Source organism: Schistocerca americana, chromosome 1 (assembly GCF_021461395.2).
Source record: "Schistocerca americana isolate TAMUIC-IGC-003095 chromosome 1, iqSchAmer2.1, whole genome shotgun sequence".
Lineage (NCBI taxonomy): Eukaryota > Metazoa > Arthropoda > Insecta > Orthoptera > Acrididae > Schistocerca > Schistocerca americana.
In genome coordinates, this window is record NC_060119.1 from 739,668,548 (window position 1) to 739,692,167 (window position 23,620).

At 43.2% G+C, this 23,620-nt stretch overlaps 1 protein-coding gene and 1 non-coding gene across 2 annotated transcripts in view; both read right to left on the reverse strand.

Annotated features, from left to right (window-relative positions):
• Nucleotides 1–23,620, reverse strand: part of LOC124610845 (lipopolysaccharide-induced tumor necrosis factor-alpha factor homolog) — a 70,302-nt gene that overhangs the window by 30,363 nt on the left and 16,319 nt on the right. The gene's annotated exons all lie outside the window — the stretch shown is intronic.
• On the reverse strand, nt 19,903–19,974 carry Trnag-acc. Its single transcript has one exon. It is a non-coding gene; the product is annotated as a tRNA-Gly (tRNA).

The window sequence follows — 23,620 nt, forward strand, 5'->3', positions numbered from 1 at the left end:
ACCGTAGCGGTCGCGCTGTTCCAGACTGAAGCGCCTATAATCGCTCGGCCACTCCAGCTGGCCATGATTTGTAGCAAAATGCTATGATGTGGTGGCTTATAGCCATTTGACTAACTAAATGAATTGATTATATAAATTTTTTTTATTTAAGTTAACGGTTTAAATATATTTAAATTTTGCACTAAATCGTTTAACATTATAAGGAAAGAAATAAGATGAAGACAACAAAGGCGAGCTAATGAACTTGGCGGTTGGTGCACTTGACCACTGGTCTATGGGACTCATACGTGATCGGCTGCTAGAAGATCCTACACACTCCATTTGGAGATCTTTAGAGAACTTATGTGGTATTGATCGTGCTGACCCTTTCACTGCTGCGGACGAGTTACTTCCATATCTCACTGAATATAAAAGTTTCGAGTGTTTATCATATTATTTGCGTATTATCATCTGTAAATACCTCGTTTCGATATCTTGAACCGTTTATGAAATACACTCCTGGAAATGGAAAAAAGACCCACCATACTTGCTCCGGACACTGCGAGAGGGCTGTACAAGCAATGATCACACGCACGGCACAGCGGACACACCAGGAACCGCGGTGTTGGCCGTCGAATGGCGCTAGCTGCGCAGCATTTGTGCACCGCCGCCGTTAGTGTCAGCCAGTTTGCCGTGGCATACGGAGCTCCATCGCAGTCTTTAACACTGGTAGCATGCCGCGACAGCGTGGACGTGAACCGTATGTGCAGTTGACGGACTTTGAGCGAGGGCGTATAGTGGGCATGCGGGAGGCCGGGTGGACGTACCGCCGAATTGCTCAACACGTGGGGCGTGAGGTCTCCACAGTACATCGATGTTGTCGCCAGTGGTCGGCGGAAGGTGCACGTGCCCGTCGACCTGGGACCGGACCGCAGCGACGCACGGATGCACGCCAAGACCGTAGGATCCTACGCAGTGCCGTAGGGGACCGCACCACCACTTTCCAGCAAATTAGGGACACTGTTGCTCCTGGGGTATCGGCGAGGACCATTCGCAATCGTCTCCATGAAGCTGGGCTACGGTCCCGCACACCGTTAGGCCGTCTTCCGCTCACGACCCAACATCGTGCAGCCCGCCTCCAGTGGTGCCGCGACAGGCGTGAATGGAGGGACGAATGGAGACGTATCGTCTTCAGCGATGAGAGTCGCTTCTGCCTTGGTGCCAATGATGGTCGTATGCGTGTTTGGCGCCGTGCAGGTGAGCGCCACAATCAGGACTGCATACGACCGAGGCACACAGGGCCAACACCCGGCATCATGGTGTGGGGAGCGATCTCCTACACTGGCCGTACACCACTGGTGATCGTCGAGGGGACACTGAATAGTGCACGGTACATCCAAACCGTCATCGAACCCATCGTTCTACCATTCCTAGACCGGCAAGGGAACTTGCTGTTCCAACAGGACAATGCACGTCCGCATGTATCCCGTGCCACCCAACGTGCTCTAGAAGGTGTAAGTCAACTACCCTGGCCAGCAAGATCTCCGGGTCTGTCGCCCATTGAGCATGTTTGGGACTGGATGAAGCGTCGTCTCACGCGGTCTGCACGTCCAGCACGAACGCTGGTCCAACTGAGGCGCCAGGTGGAAATGGCATGGCAAGCCGTTCCACAGGACTACATCCAGCTTCTCTACGATCGTCTCCATGGGAGAGTAGCAGCCTGCATTGCTGCGAAAGGTGGATATACACTGTACTAGTGCCGACATTGTGCATGCTCTGTTGCCTGTGTCTATGTGCCTGTGGTTCTGTCAGTGTGATCATGTGATGTATCTGACCCCAGGAATGTGTCAATAAAGTTTCCCCTTCCTGGGACAATGAATTCATGGTGTTCTTATTTCAATTTCCAGGAGTGTATGACGATTGTTTAACCACATGATTACCGATGTACAGGGATGGAAATGCACAGTCGACTGTCGGGCATAAAGCCCAATAGCTGGAGAACGAAATGAGATGCCGCTCTGTTCTCAGTGTTAAATAAAATTTCGATATCTTATCTAAATTCCATACACAGCAATGTGTACGCTAAATTCAACCATAATAAAAGATTACACAATGCGTTTTCACCTCTGTAAAGCCTTGAAAATTTCTTGCAATACTCCACTTAATCTTACGCAGCACTGTAACTATACTCCGTTCATCATAAGAGTAACCGTGATGCAAACGCCGGCCGCGTTGGTCTCGCGGTTCTAGGCGCGCAGTCCGGAACCGCGCGACTGCTACGGTCGCAGGTTCGAATCCTGCCTCGGGCATGGATGTGTGTGATGTCCTTAGGGTAGTTAGGTTTAAGTAGTTCTAAGTTTTAGGGGACTGATGACCTCAGCTGTTAAGTCCCATAGTGCTCAGAGCCATTTGAACCTGATGCAAACAATCACAAACGCGGTGATTGGTCAGAAGCCATAGTACACTTACACTGGTGTTGTTACGCTCTTGGAAGTAGGTCCTACTTATTAGGTATGTTATTACTAAGTTACGTTAAATGCAACTTTAAGAATTCAAATGTATTAACAGCCATCAACGTTTTTCTTAATCACGCTTTAGCTATGTGGTTTTTATTTCAAAAATTGTGTACAGTCACAGCCTCTGCACTGTTATGCTCCGGTTGTCGCACTGTTAATATGCATATGAAAATGGATGAGTTTGCTTCCTGTTCCGCAGTGAAACAGGAATGTGAAACACGGTTAAAAAGTGCAGAGAAATACGTTGTTCTCAATGTTTTTCAGAAATTTATTGAGATAATCTACTTTGAAGTTTTCCGACGGACTGTGTTACATGAAGTTGACACATTAATGCGGATCATGTGTACAGCAGAAATGGTAACGTAGTTGACTGACAACAGTCTGCAATTTTTGATTCGCTGGTTCAAATTTCGCCAGCGTCACTTGTTTTCCTCCTTCAACTTGAAATACCTACCGCTCGCAATTATAAAATTCATCATCATTTTTTATAAATAATGCACATCTTCTTGTTTCTAATTACATTCCTATTTTCATTTCAAACATCAATTCTTAATTTTCTGCATTTTATGAAAGGCTGTTAACAAACGTTGCTTGACTTAATATTACGTAACAGTTTCATTTTTTAAGGCAAAGAGGGCTATGTCCGTTGTTTTATACCATTTATGTACGTAAGTGTCGTAGAAACATGAAAAACAATCATTTTCACAGTATCGAGCACACCACAAAAATGCTACATTTCTACATTTGCCACTATACCGTTACAACACAAACACAACAGAACTTACAGGGGGCCACGTTAACGGATTTGGCGCGAGAAATAACAAGACAGTTAAGCTGCCATACGTACTGTAAGTAACGCACGCAGCTTTTCCAAATGTCACTGCCGAACGCTGGCGGAATATAGAAAGACACATCATAAGAGAAGAGGAGAAAATACGGCGCCTGTTTGGCTTCGTGGATTCTGTTGTTGATCGACTCGTTAAACGTAGCAGATGACAGTTCCAGAACTGAACTGTATTTCTCAGATTTGGATAACGAAAGAGATAAGAGATTACCAGACGGCTGACTGTAATTAGTACCTTCAGTGGCTTCAGTATTCAACAGTAGGGTGAAATCCCTGCACTATACTTTTGCATCACACATAGCTCGCTCAGCAGAATTACCCTGTATTTAAGTTAGGAATTTTCATCAGTCTTGTTTGTAATTGGAATACTATTGGAATACTATGTCAGGTGAGAACGAGAGCATGTTATGCTTTCCGTCTGGTCACCTAAGAAGCGCACTGTAGTGCTGGAGTTTCGCCGAATGTTATTTCATTCTCTTTAAAAATTAAGTGACATTTGAAACTACAGTGTTTCTTTGTTCGTCTCTTCTTACTTCTGAACTGCAACTACTCACATAACTGCAGTTTTTTTTTTTTTTGGCGTTATTTTTGCTCGTTGCGGACGTCACATGACGTGCCTAAAGTTCGTTGTTGATTGCTTCACTCAGTTTTTTAATTACAGAGGGCAGCCAAATCTCTGAACGAACTCGCTGAGCCGGTCGGTGCGGCCGAGCGGTTCTAGGCGCTTCAGTCGAACCGCGCGGCCGCTACGTCGCAGGTTCGAATCCTGCCTCTGGCATGGGTGTGTGTGATGTCCTTAGGTTAGTTAGGTTTAAGTAGTTGTAAGTTCTAGGAGACTGATGACCTCAGATGGTAAGTCCCACAGTGCTCAGAGCCATTTTCGAACTCGGTGAACTACCTTGAGGCTTTGGACCGCTGCCCAGCCAGCTGGTGTTGTCCAAGTCTAATGCGCCGGTAAAATTGTTGTCTCGCATTATCGCCCAGTCTATGTGCATGTACAACAGCATAAAACGTATCCTTATGATCGTACTTGGCTGTACTGGTCACAGCTTGGCTTTCGCACCACGTGAGACGAAATCCTATGAGATTCAAGTAAACGCGGAAGAATACATGGCGTAACAGTTTACATCTGGTTTATTCTTATGATGAGCAGTGTATGACGGATAACAAAAAGAAATGCAGTCATTTATCGTGCGACGATATCGTACTGCAAGATGTGCAAAAATAAAGTTCTTTCGCTCAATAGAACACCACCTCCCGGTACAATCAGCAGCATTAGGTGAGCAGTAAGTGACAACAAAGTTGCTGTCAGCACGAAATGTGAGTAACATGACTGTAGCAGTCCAAGGTTTAAGTTTTATAGTTAATAGTTTAACATTACGAGGACTAAAAAAAAAGGAAAAACAAAAATAATAGCAGTGGGAATCGAGCTCGACCTGTCAAATTGTCATTCGCTGTACTTAGCCACTGGCCTATGCTATCGACATATCAGCTAAGCCACTAAAATCCCTTATACTTTATACTTGCACAATACTATACATCCAACGTTCAAAGAAATGTATTCATTGGTGCTGTGAGCAACATAGCACCCTCAATGCCAGAAAGGATGATGTCACATGAGAGCATACGCAGTCGGAAACAGAATGCTGTATCCCCTCTCTGAGGCCATCGTAGCACGGTGACTGTAATTTCAGCTCTCGATACTGGACTCTATTTGTCACGGAGAGAGCGCTACAAAACTTGTTTTTGTCCGTGTTATTTGAATACCATCATGCATTCGGAGCGATCTGGTGAAATTTAGGTGTGATTACCAGCTCGCATTCAAAGAGGAATAGCACAATTTTAGTGCAATTTATGGTTTGCAGTCAATGAGAAATGGCATGATTTAGTGTGACATTTACAGTGTGCTGTAGCACATTTGCAAATTATCACCGGCTGCTACTGCATTTACCCGCAAGTAAATAATAAGCTGTCTAGCATTACAAATAAAACAGCTTTTGCGCCAGTAACTTATTTATTTTACCACTACGCGTTTCGATGGCTCTCACCATCATCTTTAGGTGGAGAGTTGTTTATTTACATGGCTGGTGTTGGGGAAGAGTACAGACGTATCTTCACAGTCGCAGACCAAGGGCAGTGTAGGTTATTTTGCGTCTTTTGCTAATGATAAAAACTGTTGTTTCAGAAAAGGCACTTTAGAGGTTAAAAACATGAATTTCTGACAGTGAATTGTACTTACAGGGACGGTAGAGATATTAAACGTCTGCTTACTGTTGTCTGACGTATGTCCCCTCCAATTAAAATCACATTTCCACTGTCGTTTCAAAGAAGCTGTACATGTTACAGGTATGTTTATTTACATTGGATACGTTTTTCTTTTTCAAATATATGTATGGGCTACATTAGAATACTCACGTTCGGAATTCAGTTACAATTATGTTCATAACTATGTTTTCCTCTTGTTTTAAAATGTGTTAATGGTCTGCTCTTGGATAAAGATATGCGCAGACTTCAATTATTATATTAATCTCTTGTATATAAAAATATTACAACAAATCATACATATATATTGTAGGTTGAACTTACTGAGGGATGAAAGAGAATGACAACATTAATTACTGTGCGCTGAAGCTGTAAATTATGAGAATGCTTTAAGTATTTAGTCAGAGCTTTTGAGAAAGTTGATTGAGCCTGTTTCACTATTATCATTGAGTAGTTGTTCAAGATTTTTTCTGTGTGTATAGATTTCTAGTTCTTGATATGGAGACATTCTGTGTCCTTTGTTCAGTGTAAGTAGTATTTCAAGGTTACTTTCTACTTTGCCAATGGATGTCCTGAATCTTTTGTATGGGAGGCTATCGGAGATTTGTGTGGTGTGTTGCATCAGACGGCGTTGACGTGTTCTTTGAATCTGACGTGAAAGTTACTGCCTATTTGACCTATGTACTGAGCTGGGCATTTACCACGTGTAATTTTATATATGCCAGAGGACGAAAATTTATCTTGACTGTTTTTTAAATTGTGAAGAAGTCTTTGGTATGTTTTACTGTTTGTTTGTAATGCAATTCATATTTTGTGTCACTTCAAAATATTTTCTGTGAGATGTTACTGAGGAAGGGGATACATGTTATTGGTGTATTTTCTTGGTTCTTGGTGGTTATTTTGTTCACTTTTTTATTTCAAATGGCTCTGAGCACTATGAGACTTAACAGCTGTGGTCATCAGTCCCCTAGAACTTAGAACTACTTAAACCTAACTAACCTAAGGACATCACACACATCCATGCCCGAGGCGGGATTCGAACCTGCGACCGTAGCAGTCGCGCGGTTCCGGACTGCGCGCCTAGAACCGCGAGACCACCGCGGCCGGCCTTTTTTATTTGTTAACTACATTGTCTACTAGCGTGGGGTTATAGCCGTTAGCTACATCTGTGATTTGTATTTCATTCTGGAGGCTCTCTTCACGCAGTGAAATTTTTAGAGCTCTATTGATCATTGAACTGACGCTGCTAATTTGTGCATGTTGGGGTGGCAGGAGGAAGCATCTATGTTTATGTCTGTGGCGGTTGGTTTCCTGTAAATTTGGAAGACATATTTGTTATCTTGTTTGCAGATGCTTAAATCGAGGAAGTTAATGTTGTTATTTATTTCTTGTTCACAGATGAATTTAATATTCTTATGCATGTCTAGGACATTATCTTTGTATTCCCCACCAATGATCAAAAATGTATCGACTGCATATCTTCTGCAGAGCTGAACGTCTTGAATGCATGTTGTATTTTTTTGTGAAAGGGTGGTGGAGGAATATTTAAGCTATAGTTCCTGATAAGCTGGCACCCATAGCTAGCCTATTTGTTTGTTTGTAGATTTTTTCATTGAAAAAGAAGTAATTATATTTCAATTCCAGTTCCAGAAGGTTAATGAATTCTGTGATTTTTGCTGGGGAGAGCTTCTTGTAATTTATTAGGTTTTGCTTAAGAACAGCTAAAGTATCATGAATGGGATGTTAGTATGCAGGTTTGTTACATTTAGAGAGATCATTTGGCGTTTGTTAATACCGTGTACGTCTTTGAGATCGCTGGCAAATGAGAGGCTATTTCTTACTGAGAAGTTATTTTCAAACATTAAGGTATCCTGTAAGATCTTGTTGAGTTTCTGTAGAATTTTATACCCAGGGTGGTGTGCAGCGGAGAGGACAGGCAACTGGCAGCCTTACCGGACTGGTAAGCACAATTGACTGTCACAGATTCATTTTTATTAAACTTCTAAAGTGCCTTTTTCTAAATCAACAATTTTTATCGTTAGCAAGGACGCAAAACAACTTAAATTGCCCTTGATCTGCGACTGTGCAAAGACGTTTGTACTCTTCACCAACACCAGCCATGTAAATAAACAATTCTCCACCTGAAGCTAGTGGTGTGAAGATTCAAAACGCGTAGTAGCAAAGTAAACAAGTGACCGACGCAGAAACTGTTTTATTTGTATTGATCAACAGCCGTAGCCCTCATAGTCCCGTCCCGTATGGACGAAATATTCAGCTGGCTAGCATTATCTTTCTCCTTATCCTACAGTATTTCATAGCACCAGTAGTAGTTTCCTTTCCTAATCGTAGTACACTACATTGTAGTTTGTGCAGCCAGACATTTTACCAGTCAGACATGCCCTCTTATGACACACTAGTATTGTGAACTATTCATGAATTATTATAATCCTCAAACCATGTTGTTTGGTCCTTTGAGCAAACCAATTATCACCATGCTTAAATGATAAAATTTAATACAAAATAATGTAGTTTTTTAAGTCAAAATACATTTTTTATAATTCTAAATAGCTCGGCATCCCGCAAATACTGTACTCATTGATCCTCAAATCGTTAACCATTTATGAAGGAAGAAATAATAAATGAAGGCCTTATGAAAGAAAATCTGTACGGAAACAAACTTTTAAACTTAGGGCATCATTTAACAGAAACTTAATATAATGATGTAAGTTGCACAATTGCTTTATGAGATGTTTTGTCATTTAGTTCTAATATAATAAGACTTTTGTCTTACGAGGGTTTTTGTTGACTTTGTTACACCTTACACGTTTTGGCGTTAAGTCATTTTAAAAGGATCAAATATTTAACATACAATGTCTTATGGACCAAACAGTATCAAAATTGAATCTACCCAACAATGTTAAGCGATGCAAGTGCAAAGCCTGTATCTGCATGTCACAACATTAAGAGCGACAAGACGCTGTATTTATATACGTTGGACAGATTCATGTTTGCTATATGTTGCTCGGTAAGACACTGTGTTACATATCTAATCCTTCGAGGATGACGTAACACTGGAACGCGTAAGGTGTAACAAAGTTAGTGATGGGTTATACTCAGAGATGGACTGCGCCATGGTAGCAGCAATCGCCAGGAGCTGGTGTCGAAACCCGCATCACTTATTTGAGCAGACGAGTAACGACACCCGAGGATTAAAATGGGTACCCATTTAAATGAATAGAAAAACATGAAAAAAAGGAAAAAGTTTTATTCTACTGCAAAAAATACTTGAAAGCGTACATTAACCCTTCAAAATACTACCAAGGGATACCATAAATCTATTTTAAGTACCAAAACTGGTTTTTGACAAAAATATTCAAATTTTCAAAATATTAGACTAATACATGCAAAGTTTCAGTAATTATTCCTAATAATAATAATAATAATAAACGTTATTAATAGCACTGAGTTTAACTTTTCTTCTTCTTCTTCTTCTTTTCTGCTTTCTCTTCAGCTTCCAAATAATTTCTTTTTATGGAGTGGAGATCAGTTTTATAGTTTTGTCCTTCCGGTATTGGTGATTTCTTTTGTACTTTCTACGAAAGCAATCTTTGGAGCAGGCATTAGAAGTTATGGTGATACATACAATGGCGGTGGTCTACCAGAAGTTAAATCAATCGCAACCAATACGTCTGATGTCATTTCCAAAATCCCAATACCAGCAACCAATTAATCTTGTGGTTCTTGAAATTTTTCTGTTGTAGAAGATTGATGAACTTTGTCCTGGATCACAATGGCTTGAGGTACGCCATCTTGCAGTGGTACCTCCTCTTGTGGTGTTCTGCCTTGCGGCTCTTTTCTTTTCTTGGTCGACCCAGTTTTGGCCTACCTGGTGCACCCGGTTTGTCACACAGTGCAAAAGTGAAACAACCTTGCCGTTGGAAAGTTAGCGTTCACATTATGTTTATCACACAAACATTGAAATACGCTGACAAACTTGCTTAGCAGACTTAATTACTTACCTATATCTTATAGGGTAATGTTTTTTAGTAAAACACTGCTCCAAGAAACGTCAATATCACAGAAAATTTCAACAAAAACATTAAAAAAGTCTAGAAGGTAAGCAAACAGGGATCCACTAATGACGATTATCTACAACTCCATGAAATGGTGGTTGCTAGCAGTTCCGAACGTTATCAGATCAATGTCATAGCTAGTCACAGTGATCTGAAGGTATCTGGTTGGACTCACATACCCCCTTTCATCCCCCTCTGTTCTACTACACTCACTCAATAGACTAATATCCTGTAAAACCCGATCGAAGAACGCTATAAAATAACCAAGTACATCCACAGGAAGGGGATACATTACGAAACGGTATATGTAAAAGTGCCCTCCAGCAGACCAGTAGTTTCTGAGTTATTTCTTATCTAAGTTTTGTAAATGAAACGGAGTTTTAAAAATGAATATCTTTCGATCTTCTTGGGTAGTTATGGTAAACTATGGGTCAACAAATAGAGGTCGAGGAACCTTATCGGAACGTAGAAATGGAGGTTTTGTAAATGTTATACACTGATCAGCCAAAATATTATGACCACTGCCCACAACGATGTTGGTTGCCCCCTGGTGGCGGTGGGGGGACGTCAAGCGGTAGCAATAATATGTAAGCGGAACAGACACGGACGGGGAACCACACTAGAGAAGATCTGGGCTTGTGCAATCCATGGAGATAAGTGACTTTGACAAAGGGGTGGGTCTGAGCACTATGGGACTCAACTGCTGAGGTCATTAGTCCCCTAGAACTTAGAACTAATTAAACCTAACTAACCTAAGGACATCACAAACGTCCATGCCCGAGGCAGGATTCGAACCTGCGACCGTAGCGGTCTTGCGGTTCCAGACTGCAGCGCCTTTAACCGCACGGCCACTTCGGCCGGCTAAAATGTTGAAATGTGTGTGAAATCTTATGGGACTTAACTGATAAGGTCATCAGTCACTAAGCTTACACACTACTTCACCTAAATCATCCTAAGGACAAACACACACAACCATGCCCGAGGGAGGACTCGAACCTCCGCCGGGATCAGCCGCACAGTCCGTGACTGCAGTGCCTTAGACCGCTCGGCTAACTTTGACAAAGGGCAGATTATTATTACGCAGAACCTATGAACGACGATCTCGAAAACGGCGAATGTGATCGAATGTTCAAGAGCTACTGTCGTGAATATCTAAGGAAAGAGACAAAAGAACAGTTAAACTTGTAAGTAGGCTGTTTAGGTTTTTATGTTGGTAACGCCACGGAGCGCTCTGTATGAATATCACTGACTGTGCTGTGTGCAGTCTGTGGCTGGTTCGACTCATTGTTGGAATGTTCGCTTGTGTAGTGTTGGGCAGTTGGATGTGAACAGCGCGTAGCGTTGGGCAGTTCGAGGTGAGCCGCCAACAGTGGTGGATGTGGGGATAGAGGTGGTGGTGGTTAGTGTTTAACGTCTCGTCGACATCGAGGTCATTAGAGACGGAGCGCAAGCTCGGGTTAGGGAAGGATTGGGAAGGAAATCGGCCGTGCCCTTTCAAAGGAACCATCTCGGCATTCGCCTGAAGCGATTTAGGGAAATCACGGAAAACCTAAATCAGGATGGCCGGAGACGGGATTGAACCGTCGTCCTCCCGAATGCGAGTCCAGTGTGCTAACCACTGCGCCACCTCGCTCGGTGGGGGATAGAGATGGCAGAGTTTTGAGAGCGGGCGATTTGGACGTGTGTCCGTCAGAAAAAGGAAATTTGTAAGACTGGATATCATGAACTGATATATATATATATATATAATGACATTTGAACACTATTAAGGTAAATACATTGTTTGTTCTCTATCAAAATCTTTCATTTGCTAATTATGCCTATCAGTAGTTAGTGCCTTCAGTAGTTAGAATCTTTTATTTAGCTGGCAGTATTGGCGCTCGCTGTATTGCAGTAGTTACAGTAACGAAGATTTTTGTGAGATAAGTGATTCATGAAAGGTATAGGTTATTGTTAGTCAGGGCCATTCTTTTGTAGGGATTATTCAGTCAGACTGCGTTGCGCTAAAAACAAAAATATTGTGTGTCAGTTTAGTGATAATCAGAATAAGTAAAGAGAGAAATGTCTGAGTAGGTTCAGTTTTGCTCAGCTGTTTGAAAATCAAATAACGTAAGAGGTTTAGCAGCACAGTTATTTACAATTTTTCTAAAGGGACGTTACAAACTACAGTTAGGCTGTAAATGATTGGATGCCCACGACTCTTCACAGAACATGGAAGTTCGGAGGCTTATCTGCTCTGTAAAGTAGGATCACTATCTAGTGATCTGTGGCATCTCTACCGAAAGGGCACAATGCTGGTCCACGCACAAATGTGTCGGAGGAGCACATCGTTCATCGTACATCACTGAGCTCAGCAGCAAACCATCCCTACGTTTTCACTTATTGACACAACGACATCATCAGTCACGTTCGCAGTGGGTACGGGACCATCGGGATTCGACCGTCATCAGTGGAAACGTGGAGTGAATCTCATTGTAGCTATTCTAGGTCGATAGTCGTCTCCACAAACTCCGTCATCGAGGGGAACAGCGGCTCGAAACATTCATGCAGGACGCAGGCTGGTGGGAGCAGTATTATGCTATGGAAGACATTCTCCTGCGCTTGCATGGGACCTGTGGTAGTAATCGAAGACACTCTGAAAGCTGCGAACCACCTGCATCCCTTCATGCTTGGTGTCTTCCCCGATGGCGACGTCATCTTCCGTGTCTTGGAGCCAGAACTGTGATACAGAGGTTTGAGGAGCATTATAGTGAACTCGCGCTAATGTCTCAGCGACCAAATTCGCCTGGTGTAAATCCTACTGAACCCAAAATCGGGCGCAATCACCGAGTACGCAAATCAGCGGCCCGTTACATGACCTGTGCATAGACATAGATCTGCCAACAAACTCTCAGATCCCTGACACGCAGAATCAGTGATGTATTTCGTTCCCCAAGGACGGACAAATGAGCTATTAAGCAGGTGGTCATCATTTTTGGCTCATCAGTGTATAATTTTAACTGCATGCCGAAAAACGTATTCGGAGCTATAAAAACGTAAAGTACTCACAAAAATAAAAATGAATTGATACAAGCAGCTGCGGCAGCATAATTAATTACGCTAAGATATTCATCTACAACACTAACGATTTCTACATGTTCGTTATTATTAAACAGCGTAATACTTTCTATCAACTTTTGTACTGACAAAACCACAATTTACAAGAAAACTAAAAAACTTTGCAGAAAACTAAGGACGTTATAGAAAACAGTGTTAATTTCCGTCTGATTTGGTTTGTTCTATACATGTTTAATACAAGATATGTGTCAAGAAGTACAGGAAAACCTGTATGAGAATTTTGGCAACGACAGACCGAGGGCTTATATAGATGTGGGCAGTCGTGGTCTCAAAGGCCGGAGCAGAGAAGACGAACGTATCTACGAGGTGCGAAAAGCTGCAGTGTGAAGTGTTCGGAATTATTTTATGTACGAGTTAAGTTACTTCAGAAAATCTCGTTCGCTGGTGGCGAAAGGCTTGCAAGATTTTCGGGGAAAATTGGTAGAATATTTCAGTAAGTGTTCGGTCTTGTAATAATTCCGTGCAGGTTATCTGGTGCGGAAAGTTGATTCTGAACCCAAGCGCTTGGCCTTATAATAATCTTTGTGAGGTTACTGGAACTACTGAATCGTAATGATGTGTTGAGTTGCTGGAATCTATAAATTCAACTACAACAGGCTATCAGTAAACCTCATTAATGTTTACATTGAGAACATTATTTGCATTTTTATCCCAAAGGAAGCAGGTATTGACAGATGTGAAAATTACCGAACTATCAGTTTAATAAGCCACGGTTGCAAAATATTAACACGAATTCTTTACAGACGAATGGAAAAACTGGTAGAAGTCGACCTTGGGGAAGAGCAGTTTGGTTTCCGTAGAAATGTTGTAACACGTGAGACAATACTGACCCTACGACTTATCTTAGAAAATAGATTCAGAAAAGGCAAACCTACGTTTCTAGCATTTATAGAATCAGAGAAAGCTTTTGACAATATTGACTGGAATACTCTCTTTCAAATTCTGAAGGTGGCAGGGGTAAAATACAGGGAGCGAAAGGCTATTTACAATTTGTACAGAAAGCAGATGACAGATAGAAGAGTCGAGGGGCATGAAAGGGAAGCAGTGGTTGGGAAGGGAGTGAGACAGGGTTGTAGCCTATCCCCGATGTTATCCAATCTGTATAATGAGCAACCAGTAAAGGAAACAAAAGAAAGATTCGAACTAGGAATTAAAATCCATGGAGAAGAAATAAAAGCTTTGAGGTTCCCCGATGACATTGCAATTCTGTTAGAGACAGCAAAGGACCTGGAAGAGCAGCTCAACGGAATGGACAGTGACTTGAAAGGAGGATATAAGATGAACATCAAGAAAAGCAAAACGAGGGTAATGGAACGTAGTCGAATTTAATCGTGTGATGCTGCGGGAATCAGATTAGGAAATGAGACACTTAAAGTAGTAAATGAGTTTTGCTACTTGGGGTGCCAAATAACTGATGATGGTCGAAGTAGAGAGGATATAAAATGTAGACTGGCAATGGCAGGGAAAGCGTTTCTGAAGAAGAGAAATTTGTTAACATCGAGTATAGATTTAAGCGTCAGGAAGTCGTTTCTGAAAGTATTTGTATGGAGTGTAGCCATGTATGGAAGTGAAACATGGATGATAAATAGTTTAGACAAGAACAGAATAGAAGCTTTCGAAATGTGGTGCTACAGAAGAATGCTGAAGATTAGATGGGTAGATCACATAACTAATGAGGAGGTATTGAATAGAATTGGAGAGAAGAGAAATTTGTGGCACAACTTGACTAGAAGAAGGGATCATTTGGTAGAGCATATTCTGAGGCATCAAGGGATCACCAGCTTAGTATTGGAGGGCAGCTTGGAGGGTAAAAATCGTAGAGGGAGACCAAGAGATGAATACAGTAAACAGATTCAGAAGGATGTAGGTTGCAGTAGGTACTGAGAGATGAAGAACCTTGCACAGGATAGAGTAGCATGGAGAGCTGCGTCAAACCAGTCTCTGGACTGAAGACCCCAACAACAACAACAACATCAACGCATTTTAAATCCGGCCTGCATTTATATGAACTAATTAACACTTTGTACTAAGATTGATAGGGTGTTGAGACAGATAAGTTCGTTTTTCCTTAGACGATCTGCAAATCCAGATAACTTAAAAGCAACCACACATCCGGAAACCCTCAAAACAACAGTCGTATATTATATACCGTACACTTGCTTGTTGAAGTCGTATATCTCAAAGAGTCGCTAAACTTTGAGTGGAGTACCTATCACTAACGCAAAAAAGGAAATGCAGTCCTGATATCACTGACTCTATTATCGCAGCATGGACAACACATTATTTCTGAGAACCATGCGGATTTAGCTAGTTTCCACAAGCCCGTTTACGTTATCTTACACTTTCTTTCGTGCAACGTAGAATATCGACAATGACTTAAGATTACTGCAATGACGTTAAATTTCTGCTGAATGGTAGCTGCAGCCTGTAATGCCATTCACTACTTTTTCTCTATTTTTATCTATTCAATGAAAGCTGATGATTCATGAGCGTGTTAGTTGATTAGGGTTAAGTGACTAAACGGCAAGGTCATTAATCCCTCGCTCAAGGTTTCGTTCATCTGGAGGTGGTGATGTTGATAAAGCTTTCAATGATTTCATTTTTCTGCACAACGGCGCCCCGCCTCCCTTTCACCATGAGGTGCGGCGTTATCTTAACAACACCAGCCTACGAAGATCGGTTGGAAAAAGTGGACTGCAGGAGCTTGTTAGTAGCTTTTGGCCTCCCAAGTCGCCAGTCTTCCCACCATGCGATTTTTTTCTGTGGGGTGCATAAAAGGCAGATTCTTTCTCTCACCTATGGCAGCTACTCTTCAAGAGCTGAGAAATCGAACTGTTCAAGCTATCGTTTCGGTAAACAAGGACCTGTTGATTCGTATGTGGAATGAAGAGGACTACTGTTTCCATGTTTCTCGAGAAAAGCATGGTGCTCATGTTGAGTGTATGGTGTAGTGCCTATGCGAACATAAAACATTGAACTTTTCTCTGTCCAGTAGTTTGTCTGCAATAAACAACTGAAATTCGTTCTTTTTGTTAATAACCCTGTATATGGATAGGTTAGAGAAGACAAGTGCTCTCTCAGGGCTCAGTTCCACCTGCATCTGATGGCCGCCAACCCGATTAAGGGCGAAGAAACTACAGAATAAAGAATTCATTCTACTCAAGAGATGGAAGAAAGTAAAAGGAAAAGGCTAAACACGTAATGGAAATTAGTTGGACCGTCAGTAATGAAACTAGGTAAATGAGGTAGTTGAGGCCGCACATGGGCGTCCTCGAGGCTATGCATTTGAAGGGAGGCGGCAATTGTGGCCGAACGGTTCTAGGCGCTTAAGTCCGGAACCGCGCTGCTGCTACGGTCGCAGGTTCGAATCCTGTCTCTGGCACGGATTTGAGTGATGTTCTTAGGTTAGTTAGGTTAAAGTAGTTCTAAGTCTCGGGGACTGATACCTCAGATGTTAAATTCCATAGTGCTCAGAGTCATTTGAACCATGTGAAGCGGGGCAAGCCCTCCTATAACCGCCCCATCCACGATCCCTCACAGGCAAAGCGTTAAAAAGGTGGATAGCGCCCACTAATCAACAGAGTGCTACTCCTAAAAGGGAAAGCAGGATGCGCCAATAATAGAGGCACAGCGCCTAAAACAATTAAAACAAGGAAAGAAGGGAACACAGAAGAGAACGCAAAGGATTCAGGATAGAGGGGTCCCTCTGACCCGGTATGTTGCAGGAGATGTCCCAAAAACCTAACCATGCCGTTCCCCGCCTCGGAACTACACTGGTGTCCAAATTTAAGCAACAAACGGAAATTTTGCAAGGTTGTGTAGGTTGTGTTTATTTTGCCATAAAACAGTATAAACAGCCGATAGTGAACTATAAATAATGTAAAGCATACAGAACGTAAACAACTGCAACATGCATTACGGTAGGCAAAAATGTTCTTCGTTTTTTCTTACTTCATGGATTTGCACACTCAGTCCGACAACTGCTTAATGTGCTCAGTATGCGGTGTAACCACCTATGGCACCAATACAGACCTGACAACAGCGGGCCACGTTGTGAATGATGTCATCAATCTCTTGTTGAGGCAACAACGCCCATGCTTCCTGCAGAACTGCTCGCAGTTTTGGGTTGGTGGGTTCTGACGTGATGCAAACCGTCTACCTAATGCATGACAAAGAAGCTCTATGGGATTCAAATCGGGAGAACGAGCAGGCTACGCCATGCGTGCAATATCTTCCAAGAAAATATCAACCACCCGTGCTCTATGAGGTCGAGCATTATCGTCCATCAGTACGAAGTCTGAACCCTCAGCACCTCACAACAACCGAAAATGAGGTCCCAAGATCTCGTCTCGTACGTGACAGCAGCTAAACCTTGCTGATTCACCCGTAGAGTTTCATGAAGAGGGGTTCGATTGGTAAACCTAATCCCTGTTGACACCATTAGGGATCCTCCTCTATTTCGGTTTCTTTCCACAATGTTTGAGTACCGAGATCATGTTGCACTTTCCATTCATCGAGAATCACTCTCCAGAGTAAATCGAGACTCATCTGTGGGAACAACATTGGCCTGCTCTTCGACCATCCAGGTAGCATGTCGATGACTCCAATCTAAACGTTCCCTTCTGTGAATACGCGTCAGAGATAGACATACAGCTGCCAAAGCCTTCTGCGCACCATTTGTCTCGATACAACACGTCCAGTGGATGCTGCGATCTCACATGCCAGTTGTCGTGTAGTACTAAGGCGGTATTGTCGTGTCGGTACAGCCGGATAACGGTCTCACTTCTGAAGTCACGCATGGTAGGACATGGCCTGGTCTTTGGGATACAGCTTCGGTCTCTATAAACTCTCGCCACATCCGAGAAACAACAGAACGATCCACATTAAGCCATCGGGGCTAATCAGTTTGCGACTGTCCCGCTTCCTTTCTTTCTATTGCCCTCCACTGCAGAGAATCTGGTACGTATCTTCTCTGCGCCACTGTGCACCGTCTGCGTCTATGTACACAGTGATTGCGGATGTCGAGCTACCCAGCAAACAGTATCTGTTTCATAGGTACCCTGACGTCATCATTGGCATGGTTGTCCGTTGACCAGAATGGCATCTTCCATGCATGACGCATTCGTACGGACATCTGGTTGACAGTTGGTATGATTATATCGTTAATTAGACACAAGATAGGGAAATAGCAGTTTGTTGCTTTAATTTTAGATACCACTGTAGTCGGCCTTAGATGCACCCGCAAATCCGCACCAGGGGCGCGAGTAATCGCTTCTCTAGCCAGGTGGTTGGCCAGTTCATTCCCTGGGATGTCTACATGACTTGGCGACTTGGGACCTGAGAAAGGCAACCGAGCAGTCAGTCTTTCAAAGAGAAGGTCATGAATAGCAGATATTACAGGGTGAAGAGTAACGTCGGTCAGTGACCTGGAGACTGCTCAAACAATCACTACATATCAAAACACGGTCACACAGGCGTGTTTAATACGACAGAGGGCTCTTAATGGGCATCAGCTCTGTCGTAAAGGCAGTAATGTCGCTGGAAATTAAGTGTTTCTGCCTGGCAGCTCACCACTGGTTTTCGAGCCGTCAGTGTAAAAGACGGCAGCACACTGGTACTCCGAAATAACTGGAGGAGCAGTCGCCGAAAGGTCATGGGACGACTGACATTTTAGGACAATCATACAATGAAGGCTTTCACGACCGGATGGTACTGTTGTTGATAATTCTTCCGGGTTATATGGCCGTGTCCATGGAATTCTTCTATTCCTAACGTTTCGTCCAAGACTACGTTAGGAATAGGAGAATTCCGTGGACCACGGCCATATAACCCGGAAGAATTTTCAACAATTTTAGGACAATGTCAAATTAAACACCTTTCAGCCGTCTACTTTCAACCTTATTTTATTAGGCAAACAGTTTCAGCGCTTTATTACACCATCCTCAGGACCCTGACCGACGTATTGGAATAATCTACCTCGCTTGTGATCGAAGCAGGCGCCAGCAATACTGGTGTTAGTAGATATCTGTTTGCTACAGTGACCACTTCAAACATCATAAAACGCTGAAATTGGTTGCCTAATAAAGTAAGTTTGAAAATTGACAGCTGAAAGGTATTTAATTTGACATCCTCGATCGAACAGCCGAGTCCCGCGGCCATCGCAAAAAAGATAAAATACAGAGACTTTTAGGTCAATGGTCTTCAAACCTTTTTGCTCAAGAGCGAATATTGACACTGTGGGGCGGCACTTCGGGCAGCAGATCTACCGACCTACCGATTTTATTTTTGATTGGTAACCTACATAAAATAGTATGTTATGAGCTTCCAACAGACTGCCTATAGTAAGGACGCAAAAAGTTGGCCGCCGGTCCCCAAGTACTGATCGTTAAAAATCTGCACCATTCACAACACTTCCTATCGACTGTTCTGTGTTCCAGATTACTGCTGCCACCGGCGATCCCAAAGTTTTGACGCTATAAGCCTGACGAAGCGTTGTCTGTGTGAGCGGATGAATGATCAATAACAATAATTGTGCTTACATTTCAGTCCTTTGTGCAATATGAGACAGATCACAAAATTTTACTAAACGTTTAGAATGTCATTTGTCTTCTGTTAATTACATTGTATTACAAAATACGTAATTTAACTTCATATTCATTCCCAGAAATACGAACCGCATTTGAAGATGACCGTCTCTGCAACGTGCTTTCACGAATCCATCTTACTTTCATGCGAAATTTATTCCATAGCAGTTGATCAGTATGAGGCACGCACGCCTGTGAGTCATCAGTACAGGAAGACAAACAACAAAACATTCCCACTGCCACGTACTCCAACCCTGCACTGGACGCACTGCTGACTCCTCTGCCCCTGAGCTTACTGTGTACTTAGCTCGCGTCCAAACTCGCCCACGTCAACTACAACCGAGCACATCTTAATGCATTTGTTTGTTTCTGAGCAGGAAATGGAAATGATCGTATTGCATTGTTGGCCGGGAGGCGCCATTCGGGGGAGTTCGGCCGCCGTATTGCAAGTCCTTTTTAGGTGACGCCACATCGGCGACTTGCGAGTCAATGATGATGAAAATGACGATGAATGACATACAACACCCAGTCCCCTGCCGGGAATCGAACCCGGGCCTCCTGCGTGGTAGGCGGTAACGCTACCGCTACGCTACGGAGGCAGGAAATCCATGCTCTTAAGAATCTCTTAACGTTAGTAGACACTGATTTCGTCTGCCGGTTGCTAGGTACATATTATTATACAAAGAGCGTCTGAAGAGTTCGGTTAAATGATCTCGGAAAATAAACGAAACAACAGTTACAAAAAAATAACCTTACTGGCCTTCAAAGCGACCACCAGAACAAACTTCTGGTATCAGTTGTAAAGCTGTTGGAAACTGTCAGCAACGCTTATCGTGGAATCGCGTGTAGCACCTGGTCACCACGTCTGTGCGCTCAACTTTCTCGCTCAGCGAAATGTGACTGTTCTTTAACAGCCTCACAGTTCTCCATATTTGGCGCCGACAGACTTCTTTTCATTTCTGCGCCTTAAATTAGCTCTGAAAGACTTACACTTCCCATATGCTGTCCGTTACCACGATGTTCCGAGCGATTCCACAAGAAGCGTTTCCTAATGGTTTCCAAGAACTTTACACCCGATGCCAGAACTGTGTTCCAGCTAATGGTGATAACTCTGACGACCAGTAAAAGTATCTTGTTTGTAACTCTGGTTTCTTGATTTGCCGTGCGGGATTAGCCGAGCGGTCTAAGGTGCTGCAATCACGGACTGTGCGGCTGATCCCGGCGGAGGTTCGAGTCCTCCCTCGGGCATGGGTGTGTGTGTTTGTCCTTAGGATAATTTAGGTTAAGTAGTGTGTAAGCTTAGGGACTGATGACCTTAGCAGTTAACTCCCATAAGATTTCACACACATTTGACCACACATTTTTGTTTCTTGATTTTCTGTGACCATTCAACGAACTTTTCAGGCTGACGCTGTGAAATGCGGCTGAGAACCGCGAACTGGACGAATAATTGATTCGGGTCGCCTGCGGCCCTCGGTCCGCAGTTTGACCACCGCTGCCTTAGGTCCTCTAAATAGATCGGTACTAATTTGTTTTGTGGCATGGTTCCCAACCCAGGCGGAGGTCCTGGCAGAGGGCTACGAGGCACATTGCAGCTGGTAATCCCGCCCGAGGGTGCGTGTCAGTAGGTCAGCGCCCATCATATGCAGAAAGGATAGGATACGTTGGATGATCAGAGAATTGTCGAATGACGATCACATAGGACAGCAAGTATTGGTACCGTCGAAACTGAAAAGGGAAAATCCCCGCTTCGGCAGGAGACTGTTTGACTGGTCAAAGGAAGTTTTGTTGTCGTCGTCGTCGTAGTATTTTTGTCGTCTTAATCCATTGGTGCAGTAGTTCAATTTACGAAAAATAGGTTGAATATTCATGGTTGATTATTGTAATGCTGCTTATAAAGGATTATTCAAAAATACTGTAGAGCAACAATGGAGAAGAGATGAGCTATAATCATGCTTCCCGCGAACCATATGCGACTGGAACAGGAAAGGGAGGTAATGACAGTGGCACGTAAAGTGCCCTCCGCCACACACCGTTGGGTGGCTTGCGGAGTATCAATGTAGATGTAGATGTAGAACAACAGGCAACGAAAGTCATGGTATAGCGATACTGCTAATATACAGATGGCAACAGTTTGACGTACACAAGGTGTAAAAGGGCAATGCATTGTCGGAGCTGTCATTTGTACTCAGGTTACTCATGAGAAAAGTTTCTGACGTGATTTTGGCCGCACGACTGAAATAGAGACTTTGAATTCGGAATGGTAGTTGGAGCTAGACGCATGGGACACTCCAGTTCGGAAATCGTTTGGAAATTCACTATTCCACGACCCACAGCGTCAAGAGTTTGCCGAGTATACCAAATTTCAGTCATTATCTCTCACCACGGACAACGCAGTGACTGATGGCATTCACTTAACGACCGAGACAGCGGCGTCTGTGTAGAGTTGTCAGTGCTAACAGGCAATCATCACTGCTTGAAATATCCGCAGAAAGGAATGTGGGACGTACGACGAACGTATCCTTTAGTAGACTGCGACGAAATTTGGCGTTAATGGGCTAGGGCAGCAGACGCCCGACGCTAGTACCTTTCCTAACAGCATACCATCGCCTGCACCGCCTCTCCTGGGTTCGTGACCACATCGGATGGAGCTCAGACGACTGGAAACCGTGGCCTGATCAGCTGCTCTAGTAGCGGTTACTTCTGTAAAATACCTGGGAGTATGCATGCGGAACCATTTGAAGTGAAATGATCGTATAAAATTAATTGTTGGTAAGGCGGGTGCCAGGTTGAGATTCATTGGGAGGGTCCCTAGAAAATGTAGCCCATCAACAAAGGAGGTGGCTTACAAAACGCTCGTTCGACCTGTACTTGAGTATTGTTCATCAGTGTGGGATCCGTACCAGGTCGGGTTGACAGAGAAGATGGAGAAGATCCATAGAAGAGCGGCGCGTTTCGTCACAGGGTTATTTGGTAAGCGTGATAGCGTTACGGAGATGTTTAGCAAACTCAAGTGGCAGACTCTGCAAGAAAGGCGCTCTGCATCGCGGTGGAGCTTGCTGCCCAGGATTCGAGAGGGTGCGTTTCTGGAGGTATTGAATATATTGCTTCCCCCTACTTATGCCTCCAGAGGAGATCACGAATGTAAAATTAGAGAGATTAGATTTAAATACTCCGAGATTATTGGTTTGCTACTAGTTCTGGAACGAAAGAAACGGGTAATACACGTTTCACAAACTTCCCGCAAACGTAACGTCATTTTGACATCACAGGCAATATCGACAACCGCATGATCAACTTTCGTTAGCGTTCGATTTGGGCCTCTCACAAGAGTTTATGCGCGCGTACCGGAGATTTAGAAGTGAATTATTATTGTCAGTACTTTACAAATTAAGCATGAAACACGCTTGTTTTGTAATCTGCAGTACTCAGTTTCAAGGAGACGGAGCATTGAAAATTTATTACAAATACGTCACCGTTATCACGAAATGTCACTTAATAAGACATCAACGATATAGACCTTCAATAGAGAATGTTATAATCAAGACATGAGGCTAGCACCATATAATTAAATTCTATGGTAATGGATAATGTCTTGGTTTTGAGATTCGAAAGTTCTGGGTTCGCGTCCTGTCACATGGAAATATTTTTTATTTTCATATTGGCGTTGTTAACACGTTCTCGAAATTTCTTGTGAACGTAATACAAGTATCTTCTGCAGTAAACGATGTTACTCAGATGCCAAAAAAATGGTTCAAATGGCTCTGAGCACTATGGGACTTAACTACTGTGGTCATCAGTCCCCTAGAACTTAGAACTACTTAAACCTAACTAACCTAAGGACGTCACACACATCCATGCCCGAGGCAGGATTCGAACCTGCGACCGTAGCAGTCGCGCGGTTCCGGACTGCGTGCCTAGAACCGCTAGACCACCGCGGCCGGCTTGCTCAGATGCCGTCTGATTTGAGAACGAAGGATGAAATAAATATGTAGCGTTTTCCGAATGGATAGTTAGGCAGGAACCTAAGAGCACAGCTTAAAGTGCTGCGAGTGAAACGAGGAGAATTAAAATTCACATTCTTCCTTGTAACAAAGTCGATAGCCGATCATGCGGTCGTCGATATTGCGCGCGACGTCAAAATGACGCCACGTTTCCAGGAAGTGTTGCGGAACGAGCGTAACCCGAGAGAAACAAAGTTCAGAGGTGAAATGATTTAGTATTACGACTGACTTGATGATATTA